The sequence below is a fragment of the Haemorhous mexicanus genome, chromosome 3 (assembly GCF_027477595.1).
Source record: "Haemorhous mexicanus isolate bHaeMex1 chromosome 3, bHaeMex1.pri, whole genome shotgun sequence".
Lineage (NCBI taxonomy): Eukaryota > Metazoa > Chordata > Aves > Passeriformes > Fringillidae > Haemorhous > Haemorhous mexicanus.
Window position 1 is genome coordinate 29,949,443 of NC_082343.1, and position 13,092 is coordinate 29,962,534.

Sequence of the window (13,092 nt, forward strand, 5' to 3'; positions counted from 1 at the left end):
TGTCTGAAGTATTAAGATGTTCCAAGGTCAGCTTCCTGGATAGATAGTGACCTCAGAGCTCCCTGCATCAGAGCTGACAAAGCAACTTTTCACTCTCTTCCCTTGGAATATGAAGGTCTATCCTCTGTTCTCTATCAATGCTCATTTTCTCAGATCTAATGGTGGAATTTGGCATTGCAGTTGAATCCCAGATAACAATCCTGCTGATGCTACATGAGCCAGGTAGTTTGCAGCTATTTTTCTTGTGTAGGGATTGGCTCTGAGCTACAGGGAGGAGAAAGATAGTGAAATTTGTCACTGACAAGATTTAGGATATGACTGTAAACCACTGGGATTTCAGCTTTCCATCTTTTTTCAGAACATGTTCTTTCTTCTTCTTTGTCACAAAATTTCTAAGAAGTCTATTAGGGTTTTCTTCAGTCTGAAATTTCCAACACCACCAGACAAGAAGTTAAAGCAACTGGAGTTTTCTTTTACAATATTGAGACTTACTGAAATAATGAGCATGAAAAAATTTTCCCAACTAAAAAAAAAAAAAAAGATTCATTAGGCACTATACTTGTAGACAAGGCACAAGTACATCACTCTTGAAAATTCCCCAGCACCCATGAAATCTCTTCCATAGTACTTACAACAAAACCAGAAACTTATATTTAACATTGGACTTAAAAACTGGTTTGTTATACTCTTAGCTGCTGTAGCCCCTCTAATGATACAACTAGTACATGGAAACAGATACAATGCATTCCCCACTAGATCTTTCTAATGAAAATAAAAGGGATATTTTCACATCCTGGAAACTTTAGGAAAAGCAGACATCGTAGAGAAGTCTACAGTGATAGTGTTAATGAGGGTCCTGCTTTCAAGAAGAAATTATATAGTGAGCTTTTCCTTTTTCGAGAGAGAGAAATACTGTGATTACCCCTTGCTTTTTTTTTTTTTTTTTTTTACATTTTTCAATTATTATCTCTGCTCCAGAAGGGCCTATAATGAATTCATCCAGAAGTACTGAATTAAGGATGGTAGCCATTATGCAGTGATATTTGTGAGAGGGGGTGGGCAAGAAGAGGTAGAAACTGCAGATCTCTTCCTGGTACTACATTATCACAGAGAGAGAATCTCAGCACAAATTATTCTCTGCCTATTAAAGTACTTTCATGGGCTGAACTAAACAAAGCTGATTCTTCTTTTGAACAGGCAACCTCGTTGAGTATTCAATACCCAGGTGTATACTGATCATTCTGCACTGGTTGTTTTTCTTCATTCCCTGACTACATATCATCAGATTTCCTGCCATATTTCCTGAAAGGAGCAGCAAATTCTTGCAACACAGGTAGGTGGGGAATAGGTAAAATATCCTGGAAGAAGAGCAAGAGGCACAAAGGAGAATTCTTTTCATCTCCAGCCCAAAATCAGGTGTTAGAGCTACTGGTATTATGGAAGAAAATGGGAAGAACAGAGGGTTTAGACAATTTAAACTCCCCATCATCAACTTGTTACTCACATTTGCCTGGCCATCCTGTCTACATTTCTAGGCAGCTGGATTCAAAATGAGTGTAAAACGCCTGCAGCACTAGCAGATCCAAAAGAGCTAGGCTGATCGATGCTGAAGGAGAATTTGGACCTTGGTGATCTAATTTGAGAAAGTGTTGCAGGCACCCACACAGCAACCTTTCATTATTATTCCTTCCTAGGGGCTGTGTTTTGCATTTATACCAGCAGAAAAAAAAAATCCACAAACCACTTGCTCAGCAATAAAAATAGTAGTCCAAGAGGTGCTGGTTGTTCTGACATTCTTTTTATTTTCTATTAATAGTTGCACTTCTAACCCAAGTGTCATGCTTTAGTCTTTGAAGTAATGGAGGCTATGGGAAGTCAATTGTACATAGAAGAGGTAGCTAAGGCAGTTTGGGGCAAACCCACAGAGAAAAACAAATGCTACTGGCTTGATGTTGTGGATGAATGGTCTTCTGCAAAATTAAAAGGGAATCTGAAAGTCATGATATTTTGGTGGTATAGTAATGGGGAGAGTAGTAGACATTAGTAGTGGGGCTGCTGCATGAATATCAGTCCTCAGTTAGGAATGAATAATTCAGTGAATGACTCCTTAGAGTCCACATTTATAGGAAAAAACCCTGGAAAATGCAAATCTGAGTTTGTATGTCCAAAAGGTAGGGGGGAAAAAGTCAGGAAAAGATCCTATTTTAAAAGACATTTTAAAACTTATTTTTGTGTACCTGACTGGGACTCAAATATTGCCAAGTGTTTTAAACTCTGCTTTCCAAAGCTTCAAGCAGCAGTAATTCCTATACATCCAAGTCCTGGAGATTCTTTCTTCTGCAGAGTCCTGAACAGAAGAGTATGAGCAATGATGACTCCAGTCCAGCCAGTTCCCTTGTCTTATTCCTGCACCCTTTCTCCAGACATCCCTCTTTCTCCTGGCATCTCTGAAGACCCCAGAATCACCAGAAAGAGTACTTTTCCCTGCACCTTCCCAGCAGAAATTATGAGTTTCCTTTTCATTTCCTTCTACTTGTTCTGTCCTGGTTTTAAGCACGGACATTTGTGGAGCCTATTTCGTTCTGAGCATCTTTTCAATGGGTTTACTCAGTGCTACTAACATTCAAGTAGAGGGACTGATGGCTTGTGAAACATGTTGCTTCAAGAATCAGTGAGGATGATGAAAATGCCAGACTCATGGTCTTTAATGTGTGAGCTTCACCACAGATAAGTTAATTCAGTGGCTGCCACTTTGTAACAAAATGAATTAACAGACTTCACAAAGTCGTTTTAACTTTTGAAAAGGAAATGTGGCTATTTGTCATCTCTCTACACTCCATGCTTTCTCTCTGACCCTTGATTGCACTTGTCAAATAACTGGCAAATGAGCTGTCTTTATACAAAGACCTAGCAAGCTGCCTGCATGCCCTGGTCTCTTGTGCGGAAGAGGAATTACACAGAAAGTTCAGCTGTGACTGACACGTCTGCTTCAGATGGAGGCTAAGACTGCAAGAGACCAAGGTTCTAGATGGATTTCAGCCTGCTGAATTTTCACAAGCAGTTGGTTTTTGAGATGTTTCCTGAGACTGACTGATTTTGAAAGAAGTCAGAGTTGCACTTTCTTTCTCATTTACCTTTCCTTTTTTTTTTTTTTTTTTTTTCCCTTTTTGACCCCATACTTACTACTAAAGGTATTAAATATCTGGTTCTTACCTCATCATCTGAAATCTCTTTGGAGCAGGTATTATCTTGACGGTTAATTATGCCTGAACTGGTTTTTCACTTTAGAATGCAGATGACATCTGATCTAGCTTATATCTGAGGATTTCAATGCAATTGTAGGTGCACAACCGTGTCTGAATGTGTGCAGACCCACACAGACACACACAAGAAAACAGACACAAAGAGACTGGTTTTGGTTTTTGTTGTTTTTTTTTTTTTTTTAATTGCATTTCAGTCTATTTAAAATTATTACCAAATCTAGCCTGACTTCACCATGTAGTTTTGGACGAAGAACCAGTTTATGGATGTAAGTGTCATTCACACCAAGGAGGTAGGAGGAGCTGTTCTGTCCCTTAACGAGAGATGTGGGTGGGCTGTTGTGGCTGTAAGTGTTGCTCACACGTCTCTCCCCCTACTGCTGGCTGCTGTGTATTGTGAGTTCAGCTGTTCTTCTGAAGTTCAAAGGAGCAACACTTTGTATCTGGCTTAAATATTCACAGACACAAAGTGAAAAACTGACTTTAGCCCTGACATTAGACTTATCTATATGGTTCCTGCTCTGTGCCAGTGAATATTTAAAGAACTGCTGCATCATCTTCAAAGGACAAGAGCAAGGTAGGCGTGTCTTCAATTTCGTTCAGTTCAGTGGTTAAAACAAGCTCCCATGACTACGAATCATTGGTTAAAATTCTTGTTTTGAACTTTTTTAGAGGAGTCCTCCACCCCATTTATATGCAGTGGCATAGCAACCATGCTGCACTGCACTGCCTCCTTTTCATTCACTTTCTGACTCTATTCCTCTGCTTAATTAAAGCATTTATAAATGTTTTGTTTTCTCTTTGGACAAAATGTGCTATTGAACCCCAAATGAACCTCTCACAATTCATCCTTCAAAAAAAAAAAAAAAAAAAAAGGCTCTGTTTGCCACTAAATTTTATATTTCAGCCACAGCCCGAAACATGGCAACCCCACATGTCCTTAAATGCAATCCTTCCCCTTCCAAAGATGAAGTGGAAATAAGTGCTTCTCTCTCCACTCCAGTGCACTCTCCACTCTAATGTAATCTTCCTCTTTTTTGTGTGTAGCATTTTGTGGACCTTTGAGAGGGGAGCAGCTCTTTGTTTCTTTTACTGCTGCTCACCTATTTTTGGAAAATGACTTCATGAAGGATTGAAAATGCTATAATAATGTTGTTGACTGTAATAAAAGATATGGAGGAGATGGACAGTGGATAGATTTCTGATGCTATTTCACTGTTTGCCCCTAGTTGCTTCTGGCTTTTTTCCATTATGTCACAGTAATTTAGGAAGTAGAATTACTAGGATGAGGGGAGTTAAAAGCAACACATTCTGAGTTTTTCTTTTTAATTAGTCTCACCCCAACTTGCTTAGGTCCCTTTCTCCTCTAGCAGGAAGTAATATGACAGTTATTAGACAGCTGCATAACCAGCTGGTTGGAGGTCTCCAGGCTGCTGATTGCTCGGGTAAGATCTACAGGAAAGTCAGTGCACTGTATCCTAATGTGCAGACAAGGCATCTGCCAGGCCTGCCCACAATTCTGAATGCATGGAAAGGGAGCTATTGACCTGTCATTCTTAGGAAACCAAAATATCCAGAGAGCAGGGGTTTACAACAGCTATAAAAGAAAGCGTTCTCTCTACGTCTCATTTCTAAAACACCTCTCAGTTTACTATTTTAGTTGCTGGTCTAAATACTCTCCTTGTTCTGCTGAAAGGCATTAGTTCACTCAGTGCAGCACTACAAAAAAGGTGCCTGCAAACAAGTTGATTCTCTGGGTTTCTCTTTGTAACCTTCAGCTCCATGGCTGTCACTTGGCTCCCACTGGGAGAGAGCGCAGGGAGCCTGGGGCAGAGCCACTGGAAAACTGGCAACACAAAGGAAGTGGTACAGCCCATGGGGAACCTCTGAGGAAATGCTGAGGAGAAATCTAATTTGCCAAGTGACAGAAAATCCTGCAGAAGGCAGATGAGCAGAAAGAGCATGCTGGGGGATATATCAGAGGATGGTTGAGGGAGTCGATGTCTCTCTGCCTCATTAGATGCTTACTGTTAAATTTTTGAGCATGATGGGTGGTAGATGAAGGGAGTACAGTCAAGTGGTGAACACGTGTTGCTGAACCTCCTCAGTGCCACACTGAGCACAGATGCCTGGCGTCTGGCATGTGAGCTCAGTCCTCCAGTGGGTGCTGGGGAGAGGAAAGCAGGCTTGCAGATAATTAACTGCAAATGCAGCAGACAACTGCTCTTTTATTCATTTTTTGCTCTTTTTAGAATGTACTTGTAGATACTCAGTCGGTGCCTCAAGCACCCTAACAATCACTTAGGAGTCACAGGCTAAGTAAGGGGTGTAGCTGTGAATAGATCCACTGCTGCTCAGTGTAGCTGTAGAGAAAGAAGGAAATTGAGAGCTTGCATGGAATGGTAACAAAAACAGGAGTCTGACACACCACATGGGTACAGGTTCCCTGAGAGACAGCATCAGCATCTGATAGGGAGGGAGGGAGGGTTTAATAAGCTTAAAACATCTCAAAGCAGTGATGGCTGTGTAGGTTAAAACCATCACCTTTAATTCCACCTGGGAATTTAGCAGAAGCCAGAGAAATGGAGAGAGTGAGGTCTAAACTGCTCCCTGTGTGCAGTCTGTCAGGCTGCAACATGCTGTGCTGGCTTCAGGCTGAATATTTTGGAGGTGTACCTGCACAGAGAACACATCAAAGTAATCTGATTCTCTGTTCTGCATACTGGTGGCATGGTCACTGCAGGCAGGAGCTGCCTGCACTGTGCTGGGTGTCGATGGAAACAAAAGCCCCTCTATGGTGGAACCAAGCGCTGTTTTGAGCACTGTCCCCAGCCTGCACTCTTGTTTCCCTGGCAGACGTGTTGCACTGCCTGCTTCCCCCACATCTTTCACACGTCAGTGAGGCAGTGAGTGCCTGGTGCTCTGGAGCTAAGGTGGCTGATCCCCTAGATTAATTAATCTCTTCCAAACTGTCAGCAGCTTTTTTCCTCATGGCAAGCCCCTGCTCGGATCCTGGCTGCTCTGTTGCAGTGGGTGCAGGAAAACCAGGGAACCTCTGACATGTGCTCCAGACCTTAGGCAGGGTGGAGCAGCCCAGGGCCCTGTCTGTTGCTCTCCATTGACTTCAATGAGGATTTTGGGCTTTCCTTCTTATTTATAGTAAGCCAGAATCTAAAATTTTTGGTGGCGATTCAAATGTTTAAGTTCTGAAAAATGTCCACTAGTTGCAGGTTTTTTTTACATTTTTGTAGTTATTTTATGGTGACTCCTAGGCATTCACAGCAGAGCCAACACAGTGGGACCTTGAGATCCTGAATTCAGTGCCAGTTGTGATGATGCAGAGGTGGTAATAGCAAAAAAGCAGCCAGCTTCCAAATCTTTCCTCTATATTCTTTATTATTTTCTCCTTCCCTGCCCGCTTTTTGTTTGACTTCAGCATGAGGAGGTGCACAAAATTGCAAGTGGATTAACATAGTAGATTCTGTAAGGTTTATTGCTGGGTTTATATTTTTTTTCCACTGGCAGGGGGTTTGTGCTCACAGGTAACCTGAAGCACCACATGTAATGGCTTCCTGAAGTGGTTCTTTGGCTCAGATTCTTTAGCTCTCTGTCTCTTAAGATTAGTATTGTGTGGTATTGTTTGATGTTTCAGTGTCAGCTAGTGATACACAGTCATCTCCAGAGCCTGTTTTTGTTTTGTTTCTTAAAATCCATTATTTTAAAAAACTTCCTTTTTTCCTTTCTCTGTCTGTTTATCCTTTTGTGCTGCATATCCTGAAGCTGCAAGTAAATACTAGACCCCCAGCATAAGAAAAAGCCTTGCAGAAAACACAGAAGTTAAACCTCTCCAGGAGCAATAAGATGTCTATAAGCACTTCTGGCTCACTTGTGGATTCTAGAGCTTGCTGTTTGGAGATAAACTGGTACACCAGATAACTCAGTATGTCTGCATGTCATGATTATATGGTCATCTGTTTCTATTTACACACCTATAGATGGAGCTGGAAGGACCATCTGCAGCAAACAATTTATTTGATGGATTAGGCACTCTTTTTAGTGTGTGTTTACAGACAGTCTCTTCTCATTGTTTGAAATGATCAAATCAATGGCTGGTGTGCAGATGTTCCAGCAGCACATTTCTCACCAGCTAGTTCCTGTTTGGTGAATGATCACTGCAGTCATGTTGTATTTTTACTGCATGCTACTTGTTTCATCCCAAGCAATGGCTGTGATGGCAGCTCCCACAGAAATAGCACATTCATGTGATACTCCAGCTTTCTTGTGAGCACAAGTGTTCTTCTGTTAATGTTCAAGTAGGGAAAATACAATGAATCATTAAAAGAACATTTGAAAAGCTTTGCTATGTTGTAAATTGCCAAAATAATTATGGACAGATTTCCGGGCTAGCAAAACGCTTTGATGATTTGGGTCAAATTAGTGATTAAGAAAACAAGAACAGAAAAAATAAGATGCTCCATTTTGTCATTTTCTAATTAATTGTTTTCCCTTTTACTTTGCCCATTATCTTTAATTTTTATAAAAGACTAAAATAATTAAAACTATTGAAAGAAGAAATTACCAATCAACAAACAAAAAAATTTTACACTGAAATTAAATAGGCATTTGCAGTATAGTCAAAGTAGAATCCTGAGGATTATACTTTAAATTAGCCCAAGCCCCTAAGGAATTTCCCAATTTTCTTCATTTTTCTTCTATTTCTTTTGTACAGTAACCAAATTTTGCAGGCTGAGTATGTGTCTGTGTGTAATCCTTTGCTCTAATCTGGAATATCTGGAGGGTCAGTACATTTCTCAGCAGTACATTAGGATATTCCTATTCAGCAAATCATTTACATTCATTTTCAGCTTAGGTCACCAAAGTGTTGTTTTAGAAAAACCAGCAGCATGCACTTTAACCCATTCTGGGGAAATTCTGTCTACTGGAAGGTGCCATGGAAGAAGCAGGATGTGTTGCAGATCAGAATGGGTGGAGTCTTAAAAGGAAGTTTAAAATCAGGTTCCAAAATCTGTTCAGCAAGAATTAAATATGCTTCTAGGTTTCCACAGAAACTGAGCAAACAAAAACTTCATCTAGAGTTTGGTCAAACCAAAAGACTCTTAGCTAAGTTTCTGCACCAGTAGGCTCTCTCAAGAACGTTGGGCAGATGTAGAAAAAAGTGAGAGTAGGGTCACAGCCTCACTGCTTCAGGGACTTGAGCAAACTGGGTGTCTGTGTTTCACTACCTGTTAGGAATCTGATTACTTGGGTTTATATTTATGCAGATCTTGTCCTCCATACACTGAACTACTAGGAAAAACATGCAAATGTCACAGGGTTTAAATAAAGCAAAGGATATGACTCAGTGTTTTTATCCCAAGTGGATCTGGGGTAGAGGAAATGCAAAAATAGCATTTGTGAGCTCATGTTCTCTAATACTTTTTTACATCATTTGCATCTGTCTTGTAATCAGCAGAGAGATTCCTTAGACCAGTTGTGATCAGTGTGTGTAATCCATGGATCAATCAGTCAATCAATCCATGGATCAATCAAATGCCTGTGACCTTCCCATGGATTTGTTGCAGAATCATTAACCCCTGCTAGACCTTTTGTCTAAATGCTTCCTGAATGTGGACTCTCCAAAGTACTCCAGCCCCCTCTTGAAATGAGTTCCAGTGTTATGTGCCTTTGAATGGAATGGCTGCTGGCAGCCAGAAATATGAACCCCTGAGACCTGCCTGTGTGACTGGAAGCTGACAGAACTGCTGTAATGCCCAGGTTGAGTTGCTTTGAAATAATGGCTTTTTGCATCAATTTTAGAAGGTGATTTGAATTATTAAATAGTTTTGGATTCCTCTAGTAGACTCTGCACCTAGAGGTTTTTCTCTCAAACTCACTCTCACATTGCTCAAGTTACTATTCTTCGTACAAATCAGAGATTTTATGTTTAAGAGACATACTAATTTTGAACCATCTCTGTTCATACAATAGTCAGAACTTGCTGTCAGTGAATGATGTTATTCAGTCTTTTCCAGCTTGCCTGTCAAATTTTGTCAGGTTAAGCATAGTAAGATAATAGGGTTTTGCCCTGTGCCACAACTACAGATTTTGCATTGACATCTTCCCAAGAGCAGTAAGGCTGGGAGATGGGATTGAAAGTGGAAAAGTAAAAATAACCTTTCAGGTAGATCCCCTCAGACTAGTTTGTTCATGTTTCCTGGTTTTATAGGAAGTATGGAAATGACATGTCAGGTGGTGTCAGGAAATGAACTGGGGTTAAGGTCACTCCCAGACTCAGCCTACAATGTAGATGGAGCCATGGCATTTCTTCTGCTCACAGAGCAGAGGATGGAAAAGTTTTTTTAAGAGACCAGAGTGAAAAATCCCTTGTCTTGGGTATGGATTTCTGGATGTATACTTGTCAGTGGTAACAACTACAAAATCTGCAGTCATGCAGTTGCCTTTCTGCTTTCTGAATGGGGAACAGCAATACAAAATGTGCATCTCCTAGTCCAAATGAACCAAATTCGATGCTTTCATTCACAAATATAATTGCATATCCTTAAAAATGACTCTATTCTGTGTGCTCAAACTGTTGTGACGATAGCAAAAACTGAAAATGTTTATGGATGTTCTAATTGGAGCAAGCCAAAGAAAACTGTTTTTCCACAGGCTGTGCTTGTGAGGATAGGTTTTCCACATGCAGTGTTATGCATGGTGCAGTCTTACTGCCTCACTCCATCTCTCTCTCCCTGTGTTTTCATCACTCAGGTTAGAAGTGCCATGCACAAATTACCATGACAAGCATGTGTGTATATATTGTATAAACAAAAATTGCAGCTTTGTGAAAACAGCACTCTTTTGGTGCCTGAGAGGCTCTGCAATCACAGGGCATATGTCAAGTGTATCAACACATCTGGAAGCATAATCTTTCTTTCCTTAAAGGAGCTGAATGTCGCTCATTTTTAATGGGGCCCTGACGGCAATAAAGGTTAACTGCACACCAGCACGGCTGCTATTAGAAGGACCTGCTAAACCCTTAAAGCCCTCAGCTAGATTAACTGCTCAGAGGTTTGAAGCAGACCAATGCAATCCTGTTCTTGTACAATCTATAAAGCACAAGTGGGAGGACTGGTTAAGGCCCTGACACAGTGACAATACACAGTAACTCAAGGGTTTATATCCAGATTGGAGATTATCTAAATCATTACCTGTGAAAGGGGCAATGCCATCTTATGCTACAGCAACCCCAGTCTCTGGGCTATGCAGCCTGGAGGGCCAACAGTAAGTTTTCCCAGTATATTTCCCAGGCATGCTTTTATTTTCCCTCTAAGACAGCTTGTGCATATTTCTCTTTCCAAATGTGTGAGTCTGCTCAGTCCTACTCATATGGACACCTTCTTGTGCCTTAATGGCCCCTGTGCACAGAGCAATTCTTCTTAGCAGCTGTGCTGTTAAAGACAGGCTTTGTCAGAAACCATTTCTACCCTCTGTTATCCTACAGCTTGCTTCCAAAAGCTGAGGTAATTATGTGTGTTGCTTAAAACATATTTTTGTGCTTGTGCATCTGCATGAAAGAGAGCAGGAAAAGCAACAGGATGAATTTTAATATGTCAGTGCTCTGAGGGAATGGTGGACTCCTATGGTCTCCACAGGGGACACATATTCTCCTCAGATGCTGGTGTAAACTGTTCCCACTAAAAATCAGAGGATGTGGTATGTTATAAGCACAGCAGTTTGATCTCCAGTTTGACAGTCTAATTTCCCATTTTTCCTGTCTGAAAGCATTTGCTAAAATTTTGCCCAAAGGATCCCATTTTTAATTCAGTCAGAATTTGGTCCAGACCAGTCCCTTTGGCTGTGCTTTGACTTGCAAGCCACCCACTGTAAGACCTTCAGAACTTTTCCATTAAACTGAGCAAACTAAACTGGCTGATCCCAAATGACAAGGTGCTCTGACTCTTGCAGCATTTCTTTTCCCTGGTATGTGTACTTTGGCTTTCTATGCAGAATGTTAACCCAATAGGTATTGCTACCCTGGCTAAAGCTAACATGCCAGAAAAAAAAATCTTCAGTCATATCCTATGTATCCAGTATTTTCTTATTTTCCAGAGCAAATGATTGGAAAATTCATAAATGAATTTTGCTATTACCCCATCGGGACGGGTTCATTACATCTGCCTGTTTTATTTTCCAAGTCCTACACCCCAAATATCAAACCTTGCCAGTTTCACCCATTAAAAACCCACAGTCTTGTGAAGCTGGATCTCGAACCAAGTGATAAATCTTACTTCAATTGGAACAAATTCCATCTGAAGGTACCTCCAGTGTTGGGTAGAGACTGGTGCTCTGTGCTAGGAACACAGAGCGGGTCAGGCTGAAGTGAGCTTCTCATCACAGGGCTCAGCTGACAGCAGGTGAAAACAGTAGCTGCATCCAGCCTGGAAGCCAGATAGTAATGGCTGTGATGAAGGAAATGGATGACTGTGGTACTCTGCAGGCAGACACTGCCTCGATCAGCCCATGCTTTGATTGGCCTGGACCCTACTCTGAAATCTGTGCTAGGCACCCCTGGATCCACAGATCTCCAACAAGGCTTATTAGCTGGGGCCTGGCTCTGCTCTCACTGCAGCAAGGTTCACATAAAGGTCAAGGTTGTACCTCGCATTAGGGGCAAAATAAGCTTATGCCACCTGCAAAATATAAAACCATAACCCACTGGAGTTCTTTTCAGTAAGGTTAATAATGAACTAATTTTATAGGGACTGTGTAAAGCATCAAAAAAAAAAAAAAAAAAAGATTTCCACACACTTGCAGTAATCCCTACACATGAACTTTGAAAAGGAGTCTCCAAATTCTCTAGGAAATTTGGACAAACACACAAATGAAGAGGTTGAACTCCCTCTGGGCTTAATCATTAGCACCATGCAGTCACCCTTCCATGAACTTAGAGAAACAAAAAGAATGCTCTGGAAAAGGAGCATTTACTTCTGATTAGACAGTTCCATGTGAATTTCTGTATCAATGCCCTGGGCTGAATCAACAGGCACTAGTCTAGGCTCCTGCAGAGGCATTTCTATTATTCCAAACTCCTCTTACTAATATGAGTCTTTTGTGTTATAGCATTACATTTTGGTTGTTTTGTTTCTGAAAAATAAAATGGATTCAAAGATGATGGAAAACTTAGAGGCAGTAGGTCTAAGATGCTGTTCTTTCTGAAGCTCAGTGTGCACACACTAAAACAATAAAAAACCTAAGTGATTTTACTCAAATTGATGTCAATGCTTCTGGTTTTAATCACATTTTTGCTATAGGTTTTTTGTTTTTATTTATCCAGGCTGTACAGATGATGAGTCTCATAACAAGAAATGTTTGCTTCACCCTTATCTCCAGATCCTAGATCACTGAGTGTATTCATTGCAGGAGGAGTTTTACCATTTAAGAGTTCTTAATGCCTTGAGCATTTTGTTAAAATGCTGTATGGGAATACAGTGAGAAGACAGCATTTTTAGTCCTATGTAAACAGATAATTGTTGCTTATGTAAGGGGAAGAAAGGAATCTGGTTCTCAGCATTCCTTTTTTTCTTCAGCACAAGCCCACTCAGTGACTGGTGAGTTCTGAGTCACTAGTGGGAATTTTTTATCTTGTTCAGATTTGAAGTATTTACAATGGAAGAATATTTAAGTGGACCTTCAGCTGACCCTTGTAAAATGTTTCACTTTATTTTGAAATCTTGCAGTGGCCATCAAATGCACACAGTTTTTTTCCCTAATAAACTTACCTGGTTCAAGAATTCTGAGCAAAGAGAGAGAATGCAATTACTTGGATTTTAAA